The sequence below is a fragment of the Cupressus sempervirens genome, chromosome 3 (assembly GCF_028749045.1).
Source record: "Cupressus sempervirens isolate cs-2001-9-10 chromosome 3, ASM2874904v1, whole genome shotgun sequence".
Taxonomy (NCBI): domain Eukaryota; kingdom Viridiplantae; phylum Streptophyta; class Pinopsida; order Cupressales; family Cupressaceae; genus Cupressus; species Cupressus sempervirens.
In genome coordinates this window covers 960,230,409-960,257,654 of record NC_143120.1, presented here as the reverse complement: position 1 = coordinate 960,257,654, position 27,246 = coordinate 960,230,409, and positions in this window count along the sequence as shown.

The window sequence follows — 27,246 nt, the reverse complement described above, 5'->3', positions numbered from 1 at the left end:
GCATGATTGCACCAACTTCTCAGATTTCAAGAAATTTTCATAAAGGGAAGCCACACATGGGAGTACTTTCCAACACCATCTACCAAATTTGGTTTTCTTTTTAAAACCATCAAAATTTTCTTATGAGAAAGCCAAGTATTTCTTTTTTTCAATAGTGTTGTTGAATTGGTTTGCATGGGTCTAGAAATGTTTATAAGAAAAGATGAAAATCTATGTCTTGGGAAGTAATAAACAATATTTTTCCATTATTGTTTAATGGAAAAATTCTCTAAGACTCAGTATTGCTAATAAGATCATGTTTTAGGATTTTAAAAGTCATCATAGAAATCTTCTTTTACTTCTTACTTATGTCATTAACTATCAACTGTCATACTTGCCTCACTTTGTCATGATTTTTCCATAAGTTCCAAGTTGTTTGATTTTTATTTTATTAAGTTTGGAATTCCATACAAGTAATTATGGAGAGTCCTCTTTGAAAATTTTTTCTTAGGTGAAATTGATGGTTCTTGTGAAATTGGAGTGGCTATGAGAATGGTGAGGGAAGAGAATGAACTTAGAAATTTGTTTTTACTAATAATAGAAGTCTGAACTATTAGTTTCCATCCTTACCTCAATTGGCCATGAATTTTCCGCAAGTTTAGAGTTGTTTTTAGTATTCTTAAATGTTACCTTATGTTGTGGATTTATTTTTATTTTTATTTTATTAAGTTGGGAATATTGTACAAGTAATTATGGAGAGTCCTTTATGAAAAATTTTTCTTATGCGAAACTGATGTTTCTTGTGAAATCAAATTTTCTATGAGAATGGTGTGGGTAAAGAATGAACTTAGCAATTTTGTTTTGATGATAATTTAGAAATCTAAATTATTAGCTATTATATGATTACCTCACTTTGTCATGATTTTTCCACAAGCTCATAGTTAGTTTTCGGCATTCTTAAATCTTATCTTATGCTAAGGATTGGTTTTGATTTTTATTTTATTAAGTTTCAAATTTTGTACCAAGTAATCATGGAGAGTCCTCTATGAAAATATTTTCTTATGTTAAACTGATGCTTTTCTAAAATCAGAGTTGCTACGAGAATGGTTTGGGAAAAGACTAAACTTAGCAATTTTGTTTTGATGATAATAGAAATCTAAACTTAATGAACTGATGTTAGAAATATAGGATGTGAAATGTTGATTGTATATTTAAATTCTATATGTTTTTATTTTCCACTGACACTTTTGGTATTTATATTGAAGAGTGTAGGGTCCAAACAAATCCACTAGGATAATATACATTGGATTGTGGTCACCTTCTCATTTGTCTCCCCTATACGATCAAATTTTAGTCAATTATATCAAGTTTAATGCTAGAATTTTCTTAATCATTTGACTTCTTTAAAAACATTGCTAATTTTTCTAAATTATAATTATACAGATAAAAAAACTTAATAGAATTGAAATACCATTTAGTTCTATATATATCCTTAATTATATTCATATATGAATTTATTAAGACAAGAAATTCTTATTTAAATTACTAATTTCAAAGTGATCCTTCTGTTGGGACTGAAAATTGCATGAAAAATTTTCAATCACATATTGAAAATTTTGAAGAATCAAAGCCCTAAAGTGCTTTTTATGCATATGTAGCCAGTTGTAAGTTTGAGGCCTAGATGGTGTTTGAGTGGCTTGACACCTTTCATTTGACGTATGCATGTGATCCACAATGTTATTTTGTAATCCTGAATTATTTCATGAAGTCTTGTTTTGAACAATTATCAAATATGCATTTTCACCTAAGTGTCAAACAGTGAAAGGAGGCCTTGTTTGAAATTGAATATCTCGCACCCAATTATGTTTCATGACTCACTACTTTGAGAGTGTTTAGTGTCCATACCAGATAGCCTATATTTCAGATTTTGAGTCATTTAAAATTTGTTAGACTAGGTTTTGAATCCCTCAAAGTCGGTCATTTATTATTGTCATGCTGATGCAATTTATTCTGAATTCTAGAAGGCCTTGTTTGACCAGTTATAAATTTTCACCAGTTGACCCAAATGAGAAAATTCCTTTTGCATTGCATTTTAGAGGTCAGAGACTTGTTATGTTTCAAATTTGATATTTGATCAGTTTTCAAATGCGATTCTGTTTGCAATTTATAAAGTTCCACTAGTGTTAAGAAGTGCAGATTTGTTAGTACCCCTGTTCGTGATGTCATATATCAAAATTTGTGATAGGTGAGATCGAATAGATTTTACCACTTCATTTTACTTTTAAAATACTTTTAGTGTGCCAATTTTCAAAGCTTGACGAATCCATCTACACACTTTCCCAGGTCAATTCCATTTGCAAAAAATGCTTTTCTTCCATTGTTTCCAGTCTACAAATTTGAATAGCCCACTTTGACCACTCACCATTTGCACCCAGTTATTCATCATGAGCCCAAATGACAGATCCATACTCTCATCATGACAGAGAATCAACACCTCAATTTTTGTGACCCCAAGTATTAGTTTTCCTAGTTTTCAAAGCCAATTCTGTATACGATTTTTTGTTTTCTGACTTGTTTTCTTGTAGGTGGTTTTGAAAGGGAAACTTTGATGGTCAATATCTTTTCACCCAGAATTTATCATGAGATGAGATTCAACAGGGTGTAAGTTTGTAGAACAAAGGATCAGTGTGTCTAATTTTAGAGCTCAATCAGGTGTTTTGGTCAATTTTTAAGGCCAGTCAAAGGACCTCTTGGCACCAATTTGACAGTTTTTAGAAAATGATAAAATGAGATTTTAATGTTCAATTAATGCTCAAAATCAATTCTAGCAAATATTAAAAGGTGAATGGGCCAGTTATACGATTCAAGTGTTTGAAAATGAATTTTTTTTTAGCTGAACCCACTCTAGAGCCTGACTAAATTCACTAGATTATTGAAGGGGTGAAATTTGATGTCAATCGAGTGAATACAATTTTAAAGGGTAATGATTTTTTTTCAAAGTATCTCTTGAATCTTCAAAGTGAAGAGCATTTTGATATGACATTTACTACATCCAATGATGATTGTGTAGTGAAGGTTGTAGCCTTAATGAGACTTTATATGGATAACTTAAACCTGTCAAAAGACCTTGATCCTCAAGAGAGTATGCATGGTGAAGAGTATTTAACAATGGCGTGCAATATTTTGCTACATTTATTTTGGCGTACACAACATCCTGGTTATTTTTTGGAGGTAATAATCATTTTAGGGTATGGTTTGTTAATCAGAAGACATATTCCAAAATATAGGATCATGCTTATTCATTTGTACACATATTGGACTACTACTCACTATTAGATTCTTGACAAGTTGATGGAATGGTAAAGTTCAACTCTCTGAAAGTGTAAAACTCAATATGGTTGAAAAAACTTAATATGGTTGACAAATCCATTTTCACTCTATATAATCTTCAAGACAATAGAATCCAACTCTCAAGATCGAATTAGTTATTCAAAAGCTGATTAGGCTCTTCCAATTTGAAGATGAAAGGAGAAATCCTATTTAATAAGCCAATCAAAGATATATGTCTGATTATTTCTCTATCATTGGTTTTATTGGTATGTTTCTATGTGACTAAGGGAATTTATTGGCCTCTATCTACTGAAATTGAAGCCACACCTCCATATATAGAAATTGCAAGTGATGCAAATGAGTTGGAGATTTCTTTGGCAAAGGCTTCAATGCCAAACAAGACTCTGATCATCACACCATTGAATGGGGTATGGATGGACCCAAACGGTTTAATTGACAAAGATGTTTATCCTTAATAAAGTTGGAGAAATCATGAATTGTGTAAGATTTTCTCCAGATGGGAGTAAGTTTATTACTTTTTGTTCACATAGGAAAGGGGTGCTTTTGATGGGAGGAAAGGAAAAAAGATTGGAGAGTTTGCTAAAGATGAAGGTCCATGTAGGAAGAAGGCATAAAAACCTTAAATGCCACCTAGCATAAAAAGAGTCCATGGTAGAAGACACGTGATGCCAAATGGTAGAGCATGAGGAAAGGAGCATCAACGACATAGGCAAGAATGGGGGCAGTCCACGGCTTGGAGACCATCCCAAAGCAAACAAGTGGAGAGTAGGCAGGCATGTTAAAAACCACCACAGCATCAAGCAAGCCACCCACACTAGTAGAGCAATCAATGTATGAGACAAGGAACCAAGCCACAGGTTATAAAAGGGCACATGTTAATGACATTGCAATCAACAACTAATGCAACATATGAAAGATAGAACAAAGGACGTGCTTCACATTTTGTAGGAACCGATCAATGGTAGATGATAATGATCTTCTTGATGCCTTGCATCGAGAGCTAAATCCACTACATATACATGTATCACTAATAAGCCAAACTAATAAAAATGTGGAAAGGTTGTCACAGAGTAATTCTTCCACACTAAGAAGCATGTCAATGCCCAACAAGCACCCCTTTTCCTTAACTACCAGGAATATTTGTTTGATAAGACCTTAAAATTGTTACTAGAGTCTATTCAAAAAGCATTAATCAAGCTTGTTGAGGATTGTCCAATGTTAACATCAACTTCAGGGGTACTAGATTTCTTACAAGGCTTCATCAAGCTAATTGCTACTTATCTTAAGCCTTTCATGAAAAACCAACAAGATCTTTCTATGGTAAACACCACCAACACTATAAAAAATGCCCCACTCTTCAGGAATGGCATCACTAAACAAGGCATTGGTAAGGTTCAGTTTGGTTCTAATGACTGTGCTAGTCCATCAATTCCTCTAGTTGGAGAAATTCATGATTATGCCACAAAGAGGAACATGAGAATTAGTGAGAATACTCATAGGTTTTTTCATAAAGGTATATAGTGTGATATTTTTGGTATGCACCCTATAATTGGTGCATGATACAAATCAATTGTGAAAGATGACTATGATCTACACTATGCCTTCTTCTGTGAAAGTGGCAATGAAGAGGAGCTTTTGCATTTGGAAATAAAATGCATACCAAGAAAGGATAAGGAAGCCCATATTGCCAGTGGGAGATGAAAAACACAGACCATGGAAAGGAAAAGGTGCCATATCAGAAGCCGTATGAAACTTAGAGACTACACTTCAAATCAAAGTAGAGGAGTTTGGAGAATAAGACACGGCTTATAAAGAGATGGGTAAAATCTATAAAAATGTTGGAAGTAAAACCAATGCCAAAGAAAACAAAAGAAGCCACTTGGAAGTAATTCATAGTTACAAGCAAGGAAAATTCATGGGTAACAGAGTAGAGGCCATGAATAACATATATTCAACATTGCTTATACAAGGGCATATTTTTTACTTTAAATACTCTTGCACACTATTAGTTTGATGTCTTAAAGGTTGTGGCCTTTTGAAAGGTAGTGAAGCATGTAGAGGGACCCACCATGGATGGTTGATTGGTGTGGATGACAAAATTTTGAATGGAGTAAATGGAAAAGTCATCAAAAAAGCTAGAAGCGTTCGTTAGAAAAGTGGAGATTTTTGGTGGTCGCTATGTGGCCACTAAAAAATGGTGAGATTTTTTGGCATGCAACATGATGACCTATTGATAAATCTCAAATCTAGCCTAGAAAGCTCAGAATTCCACCAAAGGTAAAATGAAAACATGGGTTCTACTTCTAGATGTAGTTAACGAACCAAAAATTAACAAGTGGTTGTATGTGCAATAGCGACCATGATGTGGTGATGATCAAACCAACCATAAGGTGCCATGTGGCATAAACTTTAAGGCAAGATGTAATGTGGTAGGCAGATATCATAGATGCACCAAATCATGTCATGTGGTAGATCTGATAGATGTCACTATATCACAAAGATGAAGTCGCTCGACAGATAACATAGTGACATAGTGACACAATAGAAAGTTAACATGTGGAAGTGACATAGTGGCAAGGTGGACTAGTCTAGTAGTGACATGTGGTGGAGGTTCTTGATGTAGCATGCTTCCTAAGGTGCAAATGTGGTAGAGGTCACTATGTTGCTGATGACATGGTGAAGTGTTGACTAGGATAGCAACATAGTGACCAACAACATGGCATGATGATATGGTATGCTGACATGGTAGAACAAAGGACAAATTAGATGCTGACATGTGGCACCTAGTTGGAGAGGTTCAACAACTATGTAGGAAAAGAGCCAATCATGTGACGACATGTGGCACCTTGGTCAAACCAAGTTTGACACGGATGGAATATGTGAGAAGAATTTTCAAAAGATTAATTTTTAAATATATTTCCTCTTATTTACATGCAACCCAAGTTTAAAAGATATTTGAAATATTACATAGTCCAAACCTTTGAAAAAGGTTGAATATTTAAAAAGCAGTCTTGAAACATATAAGTGAGCACCTAAACTTCAAAGAGGCATAACATGGGCATTTTTTCACCAAAATGGGTGCTTGAATATACTGTCAGAATCAAGAGAACATGAGCTATCTATTTATGAAGTTCATTTTTGCATAGGATATCATTGGTGCATGCTATAGGGAGTTTTGTGTTTTCAATGAAATGCTTAGTTCCTGACAATGATTTCATTAATGTAGTTACAAAATTCAGTTGGGATACATTTGATATGCTTTGTTGGCTCAGTTTGTTCAAAATTTAATGCATAATTATGTGTTTTTCTTGCTTTTTGATGGAACTTCTCAGAATTTTTGTCTTTTCAATCAGCTATGATTTCCATCAAAATATCTGAGATACTTTATAGTTTGGAAGGCAAAAAGGATCAAGGATTTGATTTTGCAGTTGAAGGGAGAGATTAGAGAGATGGTTTTAACTTGTTGAGAAGGTTTTCCAAGTGGACACATGTCAGTTACATAGTAGATCTGGGAATTCACTTCCCCCTATATCTTTCTTTCTTTTATCTGTTGTAAGGGTTGGAAAATATTGATAAGTTTCTCTAGAATGAAGACATTTAGCAGAATTGGCTCTGAAATTAATGAAATATGAATGGAAGATTTGGGATGTGCTGGTTCTAGACCATGAAGCTTTGCTTTGGCTGTGATACCCCCTTCCCATCCCATCAGTTTCTCATTTAAACCATTTTCTCTCTTGTATAACATCATATGTTATTATATAGTCTGGTTTATTAGGTATCTTATGAGTCAATTTTATGCATTTTCATGTATTATTTCAAGGAAATTGATACAAAGAACAACAAATGTTGAGTTTCATCTTAAATCTTGTCTCCTTTCTCAATGAGCTATAATGTTTTATGATCTTGGAACAAAGAGCCTAGCTCATAGTTGCAGTGCCTTAAGGTTGTATGTTGCTTCATTGTTTCTTGTAATTCAAGGAATTATGTAAATGCTTTAGGGAAATCAATAGGGTTACAATTTCATTGAGGAGGATATCAGTTAAGAATGAGATTTGGACCAAACATTAATGTCCAATTTACAAGGTAAATGGATAGATCTTGAGTCTTAGCATGTGATATGTGTCTAGGATATCCAAAATGTATAAGAGAGATTTATGAATTTGCCCAATGGATCAGTCACTGATCAGCTACAAGATCATTAATTTGTTGTCCATGCATGGTTTTCATCCACTTTCCCCACCCACATAAAATCAAATCAAATTCAAATCATCTTTACATTTTATTTTGAAGAGCTAGAATAGACTACCCTTACTCATCTTATGAATTTCATAGATTTCCATTCAGCTAGTGTAGATTTGTGTTATTGCATAAGAATTAGGAGATATAAGGCTTTTTATCTACTTTGTTAGATTCAGGAATATGTTTTGCATTGGTACCATATAGTTGAATTTGAGGTGCACTTGCCTAGGTTTTGGAAAGCCTAAAGTAGAAGAAGAGTCAAGCCTTATACTTGGCTCGATGCCTGAAATGACATGTTGAAAATGGGAGTTAGCTTCCCCTAGATGTGTCATATTCTCATCAAGATAATTGGAAACCTATAGTGTTTTCAAATGCCAACAAAGTGGCAACTCTGTTGGGGATTGTATTGAATCTATATAGTAGACAAACCTTGAGAATTTAAAGAGGATTCAATATAGTAGGAAGAACTTGCTATAGTAGTGAGGTAATTGTGATGTTTTTTTCATATCCTTATTGAGTTTTGTATTCCCCAGTTAAGCTTTATTCATGGATAGTAGTAGGTTGTAAGATTGGATATAAATTGTGTTCTATGACTATTATAAGTCTATCTTCAATTAGTTCAATTTTTGCAAGTGCTATTGCAAAAGGTTTAGAGTCAAGAATCAATTTATAAAGTGTATTCTCTTTCCAAGGTGTTAATGATTTGTAAGTTTTCCATATTGAAAATCTGGTTCAGAATGTACAAGAGGTAAAATTATTTCAAATCTTTTCTCACTAAGTGTGAGTGGCAACTCTAATCTAATTCTCTATACTAGTGCATGATTTATTTTAGTATCAGAGGCTTTTAGTATTTGTGGGTAGATCTAGTTTGTTGGGAAAGAGGAAATATTAGTTTCTTGATTGATAATTATGTGATTATTTGTATCTGCTAAAGTAGTTGATCTCAAAAGGTGAATCACCACTATGGAATTTTATTTTCCTCTTCAAGTAGGTGGCAGCTCTACAAGGATCCTATTAGTGGTGTGAAGGATTTTATATTTTCACCTATGCCAATCAGCAAATTTGAGGTTTAAAATAGCAACACATAAAGGTATTTTAAAATTTTCGTGTATTTGTCGTTCATGAAAGTTGAATGGTAGAAATGGTTGCCTTCATCTAGTGGCTTCAGCACTAAGAAAATAGAGGTATAATTTTAAAATTTCAAGACATGGATTCAGAGTCTAGGTCTAAAAATGATGTGCCAACTCCTGAAAGTGTTCATGCAAATATTGCTAGGTTGAAAAGAAAGATTCATAATAAGACCATCATAATGATAAGGAATAAAATTGGTGATATCAAGGGTCTTAGTGGATTTCATATTTACATGAAGTTTAAATCAGTAGCTATGAATCTTGGTGAGTTTTTTAGACCTAAGGAGTCTTCATGGCCAATGGTACTCTTAGAAGTTTTTATGCCACATTTGGTTGATTGGCCAGCAAAGTCAACGTTAGAAAAGATTATTGAATTCCAAGATTTTATCATAGAAATTGAAAGTACTTTGAATACTAATGAATCTGATGATAGTGGAAATGAATATGCTGCAAATGATAGTGAATGCAATGATTCTATTGAAAGTGACATTGAATACAAAGAGTCTCAGTTTTATGAATCAGAGAATAGCAATCAACAGTTTGATGACATGCATAATGTGGATTCATCTTGTTATGATGAATGTAAAGAAGAGGAAAAATGTAACAGTAGTAAGAATTTTTCTTCCAGTGATGAATGCAAATGTGTTACGATACCAGTTGTTGAGGTATTGTCTAAGGAAGAAGATCTATGGGATGATCAGAATTCTGATTTTTCACAATGTATTACTACCAAGTCTACTATTATAAATGTGTTAAGCCATCTCGATAATAATCATAGCCAACAAGAAGAAACTTGTAATGAAGTCTTGTTAAGTGTTGATGAGATTTCCAATTTGTTGGCTCACAATTTTGAAATGTGTGCTAATCTATCCAAGGATGCTTGTGCTTCACCACATTTTGCATTTCCATATGGTGAAATCATTTCCCCTAAATTTGATGCTGAAGAGGATATAATTTCAGAATATGCTATGTTGAGTTTGGGAGGTGTATGTGATGGTAGTTCATACATTAATACACATGATGACTTCTATGTTGAGAATGAAATGTGGAGATAAGGTCTATTGCTAGTTCATTTTCTTCTTTTTTTCATGAGGCTAAGACACATTTACAATGCTCGTGTCATGAGGAAAGAAATAGTAATGAATTAGTTCATTCTAGTGAGTTACTTGAGGAAGAAATTGATATGGATCAGCATATTGTTAGAAGGCAATTTCATGATGATTCTTGTGATTTGGTATCTAATCATTTATTGGAATGTGAAGAAAATGAAGCATATGTTTAGTCTAATTTATGGAGTACTGATATTGCAAATGAGGAGAAATCAGATTTTACATACTCTTCGCATCCGGAGGCACAAGGTGAGTTACAATCTAATCCATGTAACTCATTGAATGAAGTAGAATATCAAACTTTTGTGTTCTCAGTTAAAGGTGTCCATGAATTAGTTAGTGATGATCAATTTCAGTTTGATATCAATAGTTATGAACAAGCTGATTTGTATTTTTATAGTGAGCATAATGTAGAGTTTAGTGCCGATTCGTACATGTACTATGAGAATGAAGGTGTGAATTCAATTTTGCAAGCATTTTGTTTCAAGATGCTAATTTGATTAGTAGAATTGATGAGAAAGAAAATTTCAGTTTACCTCAAGAAAATGTAAATGAAAATCAGATGTACAAAAGAGGTAAGGAGTTTTGAAAACATTTCAGTGGGCCGGGGCCATCGCTTGTACATAGTAGTAGTTGTTTCCCTGCTTTCAATAAAGTTGTGGAGGAGGAGTTTTTGAAGTTCAGGTATGTGGTCTACTTCTTCCAGAGATCTAAATCCTTTCCATGCCTGCAAGGGACATGCATCCCCAGATAGGGCCACTATTGGGACTAAAAATTTCATGGTCAATTTTTAGTCACATATTGAAAATTTTGAAGAATTAATGCCCTAAAGTGCCTTTTATGCATATGTAACCAGTTGTCAATTTGAGGCCTAGATGGTGTTTGAGTGGATTGAAAAATTTCATTTGACATATTCATGTGATCCACAATGTTATTTTTCCATCCTAAATTATTTTATGAAGTCCTATTTTGAGCAATTATCAAATCTACATTTTCACCTAAGTGTCAAACAATGATAGAAGGCCTTGTTTTCAATTGAATATCTCGTACCCAGTTATGTTTCATGACTTTCCACTTTGGGAGTGTTTAGTGTCCATACTAGAGAGCCTATGTTTCATATTTTAAGTCATTTTGAATCCGTTTGACTAGGTTTTGAATCCCTCAAAGTCAGTCATCTATTATTGTCATGCTAATGCAATTTATTCTGAATTCTAAAAGGCCCTTTTTGACAAGTTATAAATTTTGACCAGTTGACCCAAATGATGAAATTCCTTTTGAGTTGCATTTTAGAGATCATAGACTTTTTATGTTTCAAATTTGAGCTTATGATGAATCCACTTGATCAGTTTCCAAATGTGATTCTGTTTGCAATTTATAAAGTTTTACTGGTGTCAAGAAGTGCAGATATTTTAGTAGCCCTGTTTGTGATGTCATATCTCAAAATCTGTGATAGGTGAGATAGAATGGATTGTACCACTACATTTTAATCCAAAAATTCTTTGATTGTGCCAATTTTGAAATCTTGATGAATCCGTCTACACACTTTCCCTGGTCAATTCCATTTGCAAAAAATGCTTTTTTGCTATTGTTTCTTGTCTACAAATTTGGGTAGCCCACTTTGACCACTCACCATTTATGCCCAGTTATTCATCATAAGCCCAAATCATAGATCCATAATCTCCTCGTGATAGAGAATCAATGCGTCAATTTTTGTGCCCCCAAGTGTCAGTTTACCCAGTTTTCAAAGCCAATTCCATATGCGATTTGTTGTTTTCTAACTTGTTTTCTTGTAGGTAGTTCTGAAAGGGAAACTTTTTAAGTTAATATCTTTTGACCCCAAATTCATCATAAGACGGGATTTGACAGGGTGTAAGTTTGCAGAAAAGAGGATCAGTGTGTCTGATTTTAGAGCTGAATAAGGTGTTTTGGTCAATTTTTAAGGCCATTCAAAGGACCTCCTAGCACCAATTTGATAGTTTCATAGAAAATGATAAAATGAGATTTTAATGATCAATTGATGCTTGAAATCAATTCCAGTGAATATTAAAAGGTGAATGGACTAGTTATAAGATTCATGAGTTTGAAAATGATTTTTTTTTCAGTCAAACCCGCTTTCGAGCATGACTAAATTCACCAGATTATTGAAGGGGTGAAATTTGATGTCAATCTAGTGAATACAATTTTAAAGGGTAATGATTTGTTTTCAAAGTATCTCCTGAATCTTCAAATTGGAGAGCATTTTGATATGACATTTGCTGCATCCAATGATGATTGTGTAGTGAAGCCTATAGCCCTAATGAGACTTTATATGGATAACTTAAACCTGTCAAAAGACCTTGATCCTTAAGAGAGTATGCATGGTGAAGAGTTGTTAACAATGGCATTTAATATTTTACTATAGTTATTTTGGCATACACAACATCCTAGTTATTTGTTGTAGGCAATAATGATTTTAGAGTTTGGTCTATCAATCAAAAGACATATTTTAGAATATAGGATCATGCTTATTCATTTGTACACATATTGGACTGCTACTCACTGACAGATTCTTGACAAGTTGATGGTATAGAAAAGTTCAACTCTCTAAAAATGTAAAACACAATATGGTTGAAAAAACCTTAATATGGTTGACAAAGCCATTTTCATTGTATATAATCTTCAAGACATTAGAATGCAACTCTCAAGACCGAATCAGTTATTCAAAGGCTGATTAGGCTCTTCCAATTTGAAGATGAAATTAGAAATTGTATTAAATAAGCCAATCAGAGATATATGTCTGATTGTTTCTCTATCATTAGTTTTATTGGTATGTTTCTATATGACTAAGGGAACTTATTGGCCTCTATCTATAGAAACTGAAGCCACACGTCCATATATAGAAGTTACAAGTGATGTAAATGAGTTGGAGATTGCTTTGGCAAAGGCTTCAATGCCAAACAAGACTCTAATCTTCACACCAGTGAATGGAGTATGGATGGACTCAAACATTTTAATTCACAAAGTTGTTTATTCCTAATAAAGTTGGAGAAATTGTGAATTGTGTAAGATTTTCTCTAGATGGGAGTAAGTCTATTAGTATTGGTTCAGATAGGAAAGGGGTGCCTTTTATGGGAAGACAAGTTAAAATTTTGGAGAGTTGGCTAAAGATGAAGGTCCATGTAGGAAGAAGGCATAAAAACCTTGAATGGTGCCTAGCATAAAAAGAGTCCATAGTAGAAGACACATGACACAAAAGTGTAGAGCATCAGGAAAGGGGCATCAGCCACATAGGCAAGAATGGGGGCAGCCCACAACTTGGAGACCATCCCACAATGAACAAGTGGAGAGAAGGCAGGCATGTGAAACACCACCATAGCGTAAAGGAAGCCACCCATGCTAGTAGAACAATCAGTGTATGAGACAAGGAACCAAGCCTCATGTTATAAAAGGGCCCATGCCAATGACATTGCAATCCACACCCAACATAGCATATGAAAGATAGAACAGAGGAAATGCTACACATTTGGTAGGAACTGATCAATGGCAAATGATAATGATCTTCTTGATGCTTTACGTCAAGATCTAAATCCACTATGTATACAAGTATCACTAATAAGCCAAATTAACAAAAATGTGAAAAGGTGTTCATAGAGTAATTCTTCCACACCAAGAAGCATTTCAATGCCTAGTGAGTACCCCTTTTCCTTAACTACCAGGAATATTTGTTCAGATGAGACCTTAAAATTGTTACTAGAGTCTATTAAAAAAACATTAATCAAGCTTGTTGAGGATTGTCTAGCATTAACATTAACTTTAGGGGTACCAAATTTCTTATAGGACTTCATCAAGCCGCTTGCTACTTATCTTAAGCCTTTCATGAAAAACCAATGAAATGTTTCTATAATAAACACCATCGGCACTACCAACAATGTACCACTCTTCAAGAATGGAATTGTTGAGCAAGGCATTGGTAAGGTTCAGTCTAGTTCTGATGAGTGTGCCAATCCTTCACCTCCTCTAGTTGGGGAAATTCATGATGATGCCACAAAGAGGAACATGATCATTAGTGAGAATACTCGTAGGGTTTTTTCATAAAGGCATATAGTGTGATAGTTGTGGTATGCACCCTATAATTGGTCCACGATACAAATTAATTGTGAAAGATGATTATGATCTACACCATGCCTACTTCTGTGAAAGTGGCAATGAAGAGGAGCTTCTGTGTTTGGAAAGAAGATGCACACCAAGAAAGGATAAGGAAGCCCATGTTGCCAATGGGAGATGAAAAACTTAGACCATGCAAAGGAAAAGGTGCCATATCAAAAGCCCCAGGAAGCTTAGAGACTACGCTTTATATGAAATCATGGGAGTTTGGAGAATAGGGCACAGCTTATAAAGAGATGGAAAAAATCTACAAAAATGTTGCAAGTAAACGCCATGCCAAAGAAAACAAAAGAAGCCACCTAGAAGCAATTCGTAGTTATGAGAAGGGGAATCCATGGGTAATAGAGTAGAGGACATGAAATAACATATATCCCACATTGCTTATACAAGGGGATATTTTGTTCTTTAAATACTTTTGCACAATATTAGTTTGATGTCTTAAAGGACATGGCCTTTTGAAAGGTAGTGAAGCATGCAAAGGAACCCACCATGGATGGTTGACTAGTGTAGATGACAAAATTTTGAACTGAGTAAATAGAAAAGTCATAGGAAAAGCTAGAAGCATTCACCAGAAAAGTGGAGATTTCTGGTGGTTTCTATGTGGCCACCGAAAAATGGCAATATTTTATGGCATGTGACATAGCAACCTGCCAAAAAATGGCAAGATTTTCTAGCATGCAACATGGTGACCTGTTGGAAAATCTCAAATCCAGCCTTGAAAGCTTAGCATTCCACCAAGGGTAAAATGAAAATGTGGTTCTTGCTTCTAGATGCAGTTAATGAACCAAAAATTGACAAGTGACAATATCTATAGTAGTGACCATGACATGGCAATGATCAAACCAACCATAAGGTGTCATATGGCACAAACTTCAAGGTAGGTTGTGATGTGGTAGGTAAATATCACAGATTCACTAGATCATGCCATGTGGAAGATACGATGGATGTTGCAATGTTGTAAAGACAAAGTTGCTCAATGGATAACATAGCGACACAATAGAAATTTGACATGTGGCAATGACATGGTGGCAAGGTGGACGAGCCTAGAAATAATATGTGGTAGAGGTTCTTGACATGGCACACTTCTTGAGGTGCTGATGTGGCAGAGAGTGACATGTGTTGCAAGCTTGCTATGTCACTTATGATGTGGCAAAGTGCTGACTAGGATAGTGACATAGTGATTGACAATGTGGCATGATGACATGGCATGTTGACATGGAAAAATAGAGGACAAATCAGATGTTGACATGTGGCACCCAATTGGAGAGGTTTGACAACTATGCAAGAAAAGAGCCAATCATGTGACAACATGTGGCACCTTCATCAAACCAAGTTTGACCCAGATGGAATATGTGAGGAGAATTTTTAAAAGATTAATTTTTTAATATATTTCCTCTTATTTACGTGCAATCCAGGTTTAAAAGATATTTGAAATATTTGAAATATTACATAGTTCAAACCTTTGAAAAAGGTTGAATATTTAAAATGCAATCTTCAAACATATAAGTGAGAGCTTGAACTTCAAAGAGGCATATTAGGGGCATTTTTTCACCAAAATGGGCACTGCAATATTCGATCAAAACTGGGAGAAGACAAGTTATTTGTTTATGAAGTTTTTTTTTGCATATGATATCATTGGTGCGCACTACATGAAGCTTTGTGTTTTCAATGAAATGCTCAGTTCCATACAATAATTTCATCAATGCAGTTATAGAATTCAGTTGGGATGCATTTGATATGCTTTGTTGGCTCAGTTTGTCAAAAATTTGATGCATAATGATGTGTTTTTCTTGCTTTTTGATGGAGCTTCTTAGAATTTTTGTCTTTTGCAATCAATTATGATTTCCATCAAAATATCTGAGATACTTTATAGTTTGGAAGGCTAAAAGGGTCAAGGATTTGATTTTACAATTGAAGGGAGAGATTAGAGAGATGCTTTTAACTTGTTGATAAGGTTTTCCAATTGGACACATGTGAGTTACATAGAAAATCTAGGAATTTACTTCCCCCTATATATTTCTTTCTTTCATCCATTGTAAGGGTTGGAAAATATTGGAAAGTTTCTCTAGAATGAAGACATTTAGCAGAATTGGCTCTAAAATTAATGAAGTCTGAATGGAAGATTTGGGACATGCTAGTTCTAGACCATGAAGCTTTTCTTTGGCTGTGATACCCCCTTCCCATCCCTTCAGTTTCTCATTTCAACCATTTTCTCTCTTGTATGACAACATATGTTGTTGTATGTTCTGGTTTATTAGGTATCTTGTGAGACAATTTTATACATTTTTTGTATATTATTTCAAGGAAATTGATAGAAAGAATAGAAAATTTTGAGTTTCATCTTAAATCTTGTATCCTTTCTCAATGAGTTGTAATGTTTTATGATCTTTGAATAAAGAGCCTAGGTCATAGTTGCAGTCCCTTAAGGCTGTATGTTGCTTGAAATTCAAGGAATTATGTAAATGCTTTAGGGAAATCAACAAGGTTATAGGTTTATTGAGGAGGATATTATGTAAGAATGAGATTTAGATCAAACATTGATGTCCAATTTACAAGGTGAATGGATAAATCTAGAGTCTTCACATATGATATGTGTCTAGGATATCCAAAATGTATAAGAGAGATTTATGAATTTTCCCAATGGATCAAGCACTGATTAGCTATAAGATCATTAATTTGTTGTCCATGCATGATTTTCATCCACTTTCCCCACCCACATAAAATCAAATCAAATTCAAATCATCTTTACATTTTATGTTGAAGAGCTAGAATAGACTACCCCCACTTATCTTATGAATTTCATAGATTTCCACTCAGCTATTGTAGATCTATTTTATTGAATAAGTATTAGGAGATATAAGGGTTTTTATCTTCTTTGGTAGATTCAGGAATTTGTTTTGGACTAGTACCACATAGTTGAATTTGAGGTCCACCCACCTAGGTTTTGTAGAGCCTGAAGTAGAAGAAAGGTCAAGCCTTGTTGTTGGCCCGATGTCTAAAATAGCATGTTGGAAATGGGAGTTAGCTACCCCTAGATGTGTCATATTCTCATCATGGTAATTGGAAACCTACAACATTTTCAAACACCAACACCTTCATAGAATAAAAATTAAGTTGATAGGCTTACTACATGGGAAACACTTCTCTTAGATTGCTTGGACAAATCCAAATTGTCATACATCGTAAAAGATGCAAACGTTTCACAAAATGGTTGATCATCATACCACATTGGATTAAAAGACATATTGGATTTCTTCAATAGAACTTATCATTTTGTTCTAAAATTTTACTCCATGAGTGTACTGCACCATTATCACATGCAATCCTTGTTGTGCTAGATGGTTTGAATCCTAGTGGAGCTTTTCCTTTACATTTGTAAAAACTTGAAATAAAGCTTTCCTATTTTGTTTGGCTCTCCAAACCTTTCAACCCAAAATTTTTGACCACTACATAAAATGAAAAAATCTTTAAAATTTCTCAGCATATAGTTCTAAGAATATATGAATTAGTCAAGGGTAGAGATTTTGTATATTTTCTTAGACAAAACAAAAGTCATTGATTTTGAGAAGTACCAAACCGCGTGGATAATTCCTTGAGATCTAATTTGATATTTTCTACACTAATCAATTTTTTATCTAATGTTCAAGCATTCTAGTGGCTCAAATTATTTTTTTTGTGATGGATACAAAGGGGTATGTGCAAGATCATGGTGGGCCAAACTATGGTCATAAGTGGCAATGAAAAATCTTAACATCAGTGTTAGTTATCTTCATGTCAAATATCAAACTAGTTGTCAACTTAATATCAAAAATTTGTAAGAATAGAACCTATAGAAAATTGGATTTAGTTTGTAAAATACTATCCCTTTTCTGATAAAAATTTAATTTAATTGGTCAAAATTTGGAATTTCAATGCAAAAACACAAAATAAAATTAGGAAAAATAAGGTAGGTGTATGTGTTAGCACTATAACCATAGTCAAATCGCAATATTTTTTTAAAGATTATGTATATAAGAGGTAGACTCATAGCTCGTTGTGATACATATTTTTTATAATTTTATTCTAAGTAAATAGTTAATTTGAAATTTTATGTTACAATAATTTTTGGAATAAAAAAACTCTCATTTCTGGCAAACTAAACTCATTCAATACTATAGAGAATTAAAGTTTACTTCTATTTTTCTCATAGTAGGAAAATCATAGAATTTGATGCTTCTTTTGTATTTTTAAAAGGTTATAGCATTTCAAATTTATAACTTTTTTCAATTGATATGTAAATCAACACTTTCTAAGCAACTTGATTAGAAAATAAGTAATAATTACTTAATGAACTCATAATTTGATAGCAATTATATAATGGAAAGATAATAATTTCCTTAAGAAACCCTTTTTATTTCATCAAATTTAGATGAAAGGTATAAAAAAATTTATATTGCCACTTTTTGTACCATCGTGATCCTAAACATACCCAAAGGTAGAATGCAATTGCTACAAATCAATTTTTTCTCTAATGTTTGAGAGTTCTAGTAGCTAGAATCATTGTTTGTATTTCCACCCATGTTAGATGCAAATGTAGAATAAAAAAAATAATTCCTTAAGTTTCTAATGATGGGCACATGATTTTAAAACCTTTGGATTTTTTTGAAACTCACATTGCTATCTATTAATTTAGCTTATTATCTATTCATGTTCTTTATTGTCTATTTGGGAAAACATTTGACATTGTAGGAAAATGTAACTATATTAATTGGATATATATTCCATAAATATTTTCTGATCTAAAATTCAATACTTGCATGAAGACCCTCTTCTTTTTACTACAATGTCATTTAAATTGAATAATTAAGTTGATAGACTTTTTTTATTGTGGTACAAAATGGCCTAAAAATTGTCTAACATCTAAAAATTGTTAAAGATGTTGGCTGGAGGAAAGAAATAAAATAATAGATCATTAATTGATGTGTCCTAATTTAACCTTTAATTTCTTTATTAATGGGTAAGCAAAAAATGAAAAGGGCTCCCTCTCTTGGAATCATAACCTTGAGGTAAAGAGAGCATATGAACTTGTACTCTAATTTAACATGATGTTTAGCCTCTCAAAATGTGTTCTCTTTCTCCTTAGGTATGACTCAAAATGGATTTTAATTATCTCTCTCTATCACATAGGAAGGCATGAAGTGAAAAAAAAAGCATAATAATGGTGGAGCACTATCTTTTACCAACTACCATACACCTCCTCCTCGAATGTGAATGCATGGGGACAAACTACAATGATTGTAGGCACTTTCTTTGTTCTCACTACATGCATAAACTAATTCTCACCAATCTTCTAATTTGAGTTTTTGCCTCCATCAAATTTATTTAGATATCTATGTGTTGCCCAAGGTTCAATTTATATCTTTTTGCTTCAGGGTTTGAGTCAAGTCAAATGCCAATGTCTTGAGTCTAAGTCTAGATTACCCATATGATGACCTTTCTTATCATCTTTCCTTTGAGTTATCCTAATGTGGGAAATTAAATGAGAAATGCACCAATCCATGGCTATGTGATTAGGTTTTGGAGGGCTTTTATGTGTCATCCTCATGAGAAGAAGGTATATATCTTCTATTGATTAATTTCTAATCATGCTGAAGACAAAAATTCATGCTATGCCACAAATTTCATGAAAGTCAGTACAAATTATCAATTTTAGGATGCAAGAGAAGAAGATAAATCTTTAGAAATGCTAGATGAACTAGGTCCAAGGTGGTCTCACTCCTTCTTATCCAATTAATGACTAATATTCAATCTACACATCTATGTTGCAAAGTTGACAGGTGAAAATGACCCAAAAATTAAGGCCGAATTGTTAAATGAAGGTTAGATCAATGGTTGATGTTTTAAAAAGGAATTGAGAGAGTTAAAAGTTGACATCTCTTGAGTCGTTAGATCTTAATTGATCTACAATTGGTGTATTCCTAGTTTTCAAAGATTCAAGATAGACAATGAATGCTAGGAAGAGAGCATGTGACATGTCTAGTAGAAGGACCCCACACTATAGAGATAAGTAGAGAATTAAGTCTTTTAATCTTAGCTACCAGATATTTGAAATCAATGATCATCACATCATTGCAAGAAAATTTAAGTAAACTAGGGTTAAGGTGGTTAAAAGAAACCTTGATTTAAGAATGCTATCAAGTAAATAAAAATCATAGTTAGTTCAAACAGTAATCCCATAGTTGTAGAGCTGATTTTATAACTAGGAGAAGTGGCTGCAAAAGAACAGCTAAAGAAAATGCTAAAAATTAAGTTTAATCACACAACCAGGGTGGTGAGTCAATAACATGCATAATAATCTGTAACCCAATGATTGTATTAACAACCCATCTCAAATAGGCATCACATAGTCACAACATTAAGTGATAGGTTACTATGAGAAGTAGTGACTAGGTAAAGTACTAAGATTATGGTGTTGATATATTCATGAGTTAAAATGCACTTAAGAAGTATTTAACTATGACCCAACATAGTGATTGTGAAACCCAAATGTTTAACGCATGGTAATAGCTAGTTAGAAATAAACTCAAATTTAATTGACAAAATAATGAATAGTTAATGATGTTGACATTAAGTCATGTTTTTTATTAGTGAAAACACTTATTCAAACTTTGTATGGTTACTGAGCTCTTCATTCAATATTTAGCAGTTACCAAGTTTCACAGTTCATATCAAGCATTCCAATGGTTAACAAGGGAATTTAGGTAGAGTGGAGTCCAACAGTTTAGACCAAACAGTTCAGTTCTTACTGAGTAGTTTAGTGGTTACCAAGCTTTGTAGTGTCTACTGAGTCATTAGTTCTTGTGATGCAAAATTAGTATCTACTAAGTGCAAGATGGGTAAATGTGGATTTCAGTTTCTACCGAGTGACATAGTATCTATCGAGTCACCAGTGCTCCCTGTAGACACCTAAAAATCTTTAGAAAATAAAGTATTTTTATTTTCTGAAAAAGTCCTGATGACATCATCATTTATTAATTAATTAATTATTTAATTAATTAATTAATTTTTATGCCATTAAATCCCTTTATCTTAATTAAAAATATTTAATTAAGAAATCCCTCCCAAAAATGTTTAAATCTTATTTAAACATTATTTCCTTATTTATTAATTATTTAATTAATAAATTGACCAAAAATCCTAAAATAAATAAAAAATTTATTTTTTGCCCAAAACTTGGCCAATTTCCTTATGACCAATAACCTCTTCCAAAATCTTCTAATCCTTCTTTAATTTCAATTAAAGGCTAATCTCATCATTTCCTACCCCTAATCCCAACTCAAAATATTTAATTAAGATTAAATATTAATCCTCATGTTTATTAAAAAAGTTTTAATAAATATCTCCTCAACCCAAACCCTTGAAATAAATAAAACTTTATTTATTTCCTAAAAATCTAATTTATCCTCATCCTAAGAAGTTCTAGACTCTTCTAGAAAGTCTTCATCCTCATCCTAGGAAATTCTAGACTATTCTAGAAAGTCTTTATCCTCCTCCAAAGTCTAGACTCTTCTAGAAGATGTCTTTAAACCTAATCCTAATCCCCTCCTAACCTTGTCACATTCCCTAAACATGGGTTAAGACTTACTAACCCAAGCCAAAGCTAACAAATAACTCCTCCTTCACCCACCCTCATTAAATGCCATCCACTTGCCTATCCCTAAGCTAATCCTAAACCATCCTAATCCATCCTCTAATCATTTGCACAAACCTAAGCAAGCTTAAAACCTTCCTAATCAAGTCCAAGTCGAATTTGCTCTCATCACCCTCAAAATATCTCAACCATAAAACTTTATGAAGTCCACTAGGTCATAAATGACTCTTACAAGCCCTTTTATTGCTCTTACAAGTCATTATGAGGGTCTTTATGAAGATTTTATCTCTTGAGCCTCCTTTGTTGACTCATCCTTCCCCTTTCCTCCATCTTTTAACAAGTGAAACTAAACCAATCTAATCATTTGCATCCTTGCAACATCAATGTTTTAGATGCATTCATGCAAAGTTAGGAACACTTCATTTTTGGGAATTTAAAAAGAACTTCAAGTTTTCATTTCAAAAGGTTCAAAATCAACACTAAGTGCACACTAAAATCTAAATCAAACTCAAAGCATCAATCAAGGATAAAATGAACCTCATTTGCAAATATTTTAAAGTTCTTTTAAAAATCTCATGAAAACTAAGAGTCCTAAAACTTTTGTTATTTGTTCCAAACAAATGTCTTGTTGCAAAATCTTGAATGTTTCTTAGGTTTTTCATGCATCAAAACAATCTAGGAATATCATTTTTGGGCTTAAAACATGCAAACTAGAACACAAAATCTTGAATGAAAACCAAAGTCCAAAGAGTCATTTTCACTTTTGAGTCCAAAAAAATCTTGAATGATCTAAGGTCAAAACAAAGCACTTCAAAGTTCTTAAAACAACACACAAAATCTCAATCTTGAATGCTCAAAGGAAAAAACTTGAATGTTTAATCACTTGTCTTTGAATGCATGTTGCTAAAATCACTCTTGAATGCCATGGATTAAAATCAAATTTTCCTTGAATGCACCTTAATCTCACTCACACTTTATTTGGGCATAAAAATTGGACAAATCTTGATGTGGAGGGCCTCCGAGCGCGCGCTTGAAATCGAATCTCACACACCTTTATTTTGGGCTTAAAATAAACTCACACTCAATCTTGAATGCCTTAAAAAAAAATCAATCGATACTTGACGTGGAGGGCCTCCGGGCGCACGGGTTTACCTTCTTGTTGACCCTAACTCTTCTTCTTGTTTGCATTCTTCGATCAATTTTATTTTTGTCGACGCTTCAAAGTTGGAATAAACATTGTATCTTAAACATGAGTGCTTGCAAAGTCTAGATTAGAAAACTTAAGCGTCAGTTGGTAAAAGAACATGCATGCTTTTTAGCCCAAGATCATCCAAGTCTTCTCTCCCCTTTTCGTCTTTCGAGGCCATCTTGGGTGCATAAGATTAGGATCCAAAATCTTGTTTTACACTTTTTAGGAGGCCTACTTGGGGATTTCATCACCCCTTGGGACGACCTCAACTCCAGCGTTCCGGCGGAGTATAAAAATCGGGAGGTGAATCCAAAGACACCTCTCTTGGAATCAAGATTTTGTCACTCGGGCTAAGCCTCAAGGAACTTTATACCCTTGAGAAGTGAAAGAGGAGAAGTGGGTTACCGCTCCTCTCGGCTGTGTGACATCTTTTTGGTTTCATCTACGGATTTGGGCCTCACGTACCTTGTGTATATCGAGGACTCCCTAGCTAAACCAAATTTCATCCTTGTAGAAAGCTTCCTAGGATGTTGGTGTGTTTGACGTGCTTGCTCAAAACTTTTGTCTGCTTGTTTGTTCATAGCTTTTGAATGAATGTTTGCCAATTTTGGTCGAAATCCCAAAAAAGCAGAAATCTCCCAACTCAAGGCATACTTAGCGTAGTCACTGCCTTATCAGAAAATCATCCAAGCTCCCTCGATGCAACCAAATCTATCTAGTTCCTTGCTTTAGAACAATCCCAAATCCAAAGTCTCTCCAAATCATCCCCCCCTAGCCAGCTAGAAACCCAATCCAAAATAACACCCAAGCCTTTAAAGAGTTGTTGTCACTTTGCTAGATTTTATAATCCAGCTTTGTCACTTGTATCCCTCATCACCTTGAGCTAAAGGTTGGGATCCACAAGTGGTCAATCTCGTGTCATGCCATAGGATCACTAGTCTATCCTTAAGTTGACATAGCCACCACCAAATCCTACACATAGGAAAGCAAAACTCTCACTTTTTGATAGCATACCCTTGAAGTCTTCCATCCACAGGAAAGCCAAAAATCTCCAGCCAATCCTCCTTAGGTCTGTCATGCAGCTTTGACTCTCCCTAGGAAATCTTTCATCAGCCAATCCAAAATCTGTCCTTAATCCAAATCCAACCATGAGCTTCCGTGTTCATCCATATGCAAGACCCCATCCCCATCAAACTCATCATCAAAGCATGAAGTACCAATCCTATCATGATGTGTTTGGTCGCATTGTCCTTGCTCCTGCCACCTCCTATTCCAATGATGATGAAAATCTTGTTGACTATGATGGGTATATTGAAAGCCTTAGAAACATTCCCCCAAGCATCCCCCAAAATCCAAGAGTTATTCCAAACTATCTAGTCATGCCATCTAATATCCCAGCTAGAAACAAGGTCATAAGGCATTTGAATGCAGATCTAAACCATTCAATCTAGCTAAAAAATTTGTAAAGGTAATATTTGGTTGGGACTACAATACTTGGTTTAGATGCCATTACTATGGAGAATATGGACACGTTGGTATGAATTTTACCAGGCATCACATGAGAAAAAATGATACTACAATAAGATGTTACACATGTACTGAACTTGGTCATATAGCTGAGAATTGCATGAATATAGGTAGAGTTGAAGATGAAAAGAAAGAAAAAGTTGATAACATTAGGAAGTAGATGAGAAAACAGTGGATTCCTAAATCTATTGAGCAAGTTGGTTCAAGTGATGGTAGTCAAGTCACTCAAGAAGTGGGTGACTCCATCATTTCCAATTAAGTTCTTAAGGAAGAATTGGAAGTGTATTCTCAAGGTCACATCTTAAATAGTTCCAAATGAAAGGAAGAAAAGATCCAAATTAGTATTCCAGATACAAGGGGATCACAAAAGTTCAGCATCAGTAACCATCGACTAAGGTTGGGTCATATCGAGTGAAGTTGAGAGTAACAAGGTTTTGTTTGGTTGTTAAGTTACAAGCCTCTACTGAGAAATTTGTATAGATAGTGGATAATAGGGTGTCACACACTATGACATTATGGCTCTCATCATACCAAGCATTAATGGGAATTTTTTATCAAAAAGTAGGAATCTGACTTCACTTCCATTGTGAATTTAGCATATTGAGAATAGAGAAATTTGTAGAGCATTCCAATGATCTTGAGTAGTATTTGTAGTCAAAGTTTTTTGAAGAATTCTCTCAGTTTACCAAGTGATCATGGCATCTAGCAATAGCAGCAGCAAGGCAAAGAAAGGGTTTAAAATATTGGTGCAAGGTGTTGAGTGGAAAGCCCCAAATTTCAAATTGGTTCCAGCGATCGCCAAATCCCTCAACCTAAATGGAGCTTAGTCATAGATACCACAAAAGTTACTTCTTATTAATGACATTAGAACTCATTTCAAATATACAGCTCAAGAAATAGGAACCTAGAAATGGATAGTGGCCTAGGTGAACTCTGTGTGGATGGAACTCTTAAACTTGAGCATAAACACTTGGAAGAGAAAGGCTTAACCCATATTCCTCACCTCCCACAAAACTTTTAGATTAAATGGATTAGGTATATCTTGAACTAAGTTCATAATGGTCAATTATGGTTAGAGCAGCTAGTTTTGATTAAAAAGAAAATGATTCATTGAATTACTAGTCTCCCTGTTCTTATGAATGATAAAGTCACAAAAACCCTAGGTCGGGATGAGCTTTAGAAGAAAACCCTAGCTTAGTGGGATGAAAAAGGATTGAAAATTAGTAGTGTATTAGACATAGAATTCAAATTTTGCATTCATGTCATAGCTCATAAGATTTACAGCTCAAGTCAACTCAATAGTGTGTCCTATGAAGCACTTGACCTAGCCTATAAGGTTGTTAAGAAGAATTTGGATTATGACCTAGCAAATTTGATGTTGAAATAACTAAACAAGAATATAGAAAGCATTAGAACATCAAAGAATAATCCATGCAAATTTGGCTAGCTATTGACTTGTTTGTTCTTTTATGTTCAAACATTTTCCCCCTCTAAAGGTATAGTGGTATGGAGAAAAGACACACCTGTCTTATACCAGATCAATGAGTGTATTGCTGAAATGGGTGAAAATTTTGATAGTTTCATAGAAAATTATTTTGAAGCTTTGAAGGAAAAGATGAATAATAGGTTTAGGATACCACAAAAATTGGTTGAAGACTATAAGGATGATGTTTGTTTTATGGTTGATAGTGATAGAGCATATATTTAGGAAGTAAGGCCTAGAATAGTGTGGGTAAAACCTAATCCTTATGAGGTTAATATTGATGAGGCAAAAGAAATAATTGAAGCCCTGGTAAATGAGCTTGTAGATCCAAAGGCACCTATCTTTGGAACCTATGATGAAGCTAAAGCAAGAATAGAACTTGAGATCACGCTTCCATAGGCAGTGGATAAAGGAAAGAGGAGGATATCAAACTTAAAAATAACAAGTGCCCCTCTTATGCTTACTAAGGGAAAAGGTGAAGATGAGAAGGAATCTAAGAATGAAGAAGAATCTGAGAAGGAAGAAGACCTTGCAAAGAAGAAAGGCAAGGTGATTATAACCAATCCACCCAAGCCCTCTACAGTAGTATTCTCAAGAAGATCCAAGAAGAAAGGTGGTAGTGAAGTTTATTTAATAAGCTCCCTCTCACCTTCAAGGAAATATTAAAAAAAATGAAAGGAGTTGTAGGTATAACCAATTTCAAAGCATTAAAGTATGAAACCAGAATAGATGTTGAGAAGATGCAGATTGAGGAGTTGGTACTAACAAAGATGGGAAAATGGAAATATTCCCCTGATCAAATTGCACCTCAGATTTCCAATGAGCTATTAGTAAGATTAAAACCAAGATGGGAATTAGCCATGCAAATAGAAAAGGAAATTTATGAACAATCTTCAAGATAGTTGTTATCAAGCATTACCAATGCTGAGGTAAAGGAAGCTATGAAGAAAAATGAAGATAAAATGATTATCATATTTCACACTTGTTTAATTTTGGTATAAGACATAGAGCATGTAGTCAAGGATTCTACAAATATGTGGAAGAATATTTATTTATTGCATAAACCAAGTGAAAATCTTGTTGAGATCAAAGATGATGATGATGATAGTGACAAGGATGAAGAAATACTCCTTTTTTACCATTGATGAAGGATGATGAAGATGAAATAGAGGATGAAGCTGAAGAGAAAGTCAGGCAAGAAGAAGAAGAGAGTGATCCAATTAAGGTAGCAGTAGCTATCATAGCCTCCCTTCCTCGCTCTCCAGCAAAAATAGCAACATAATCAAGCATGGAGACAACTTCAACAACTTTGATTGTGACAACCATTCATATATCAAATGTCCAATCACTCCCTGCTACCTCTCAGCTTAGCTCATCACAAATGGAAGTGTCTCTCACTTCATCTACTGAGTTGTAGGCTTCCTCTTCTTTAGTTTCTAAGTCAAGATCATCAATAGTAAGTATAG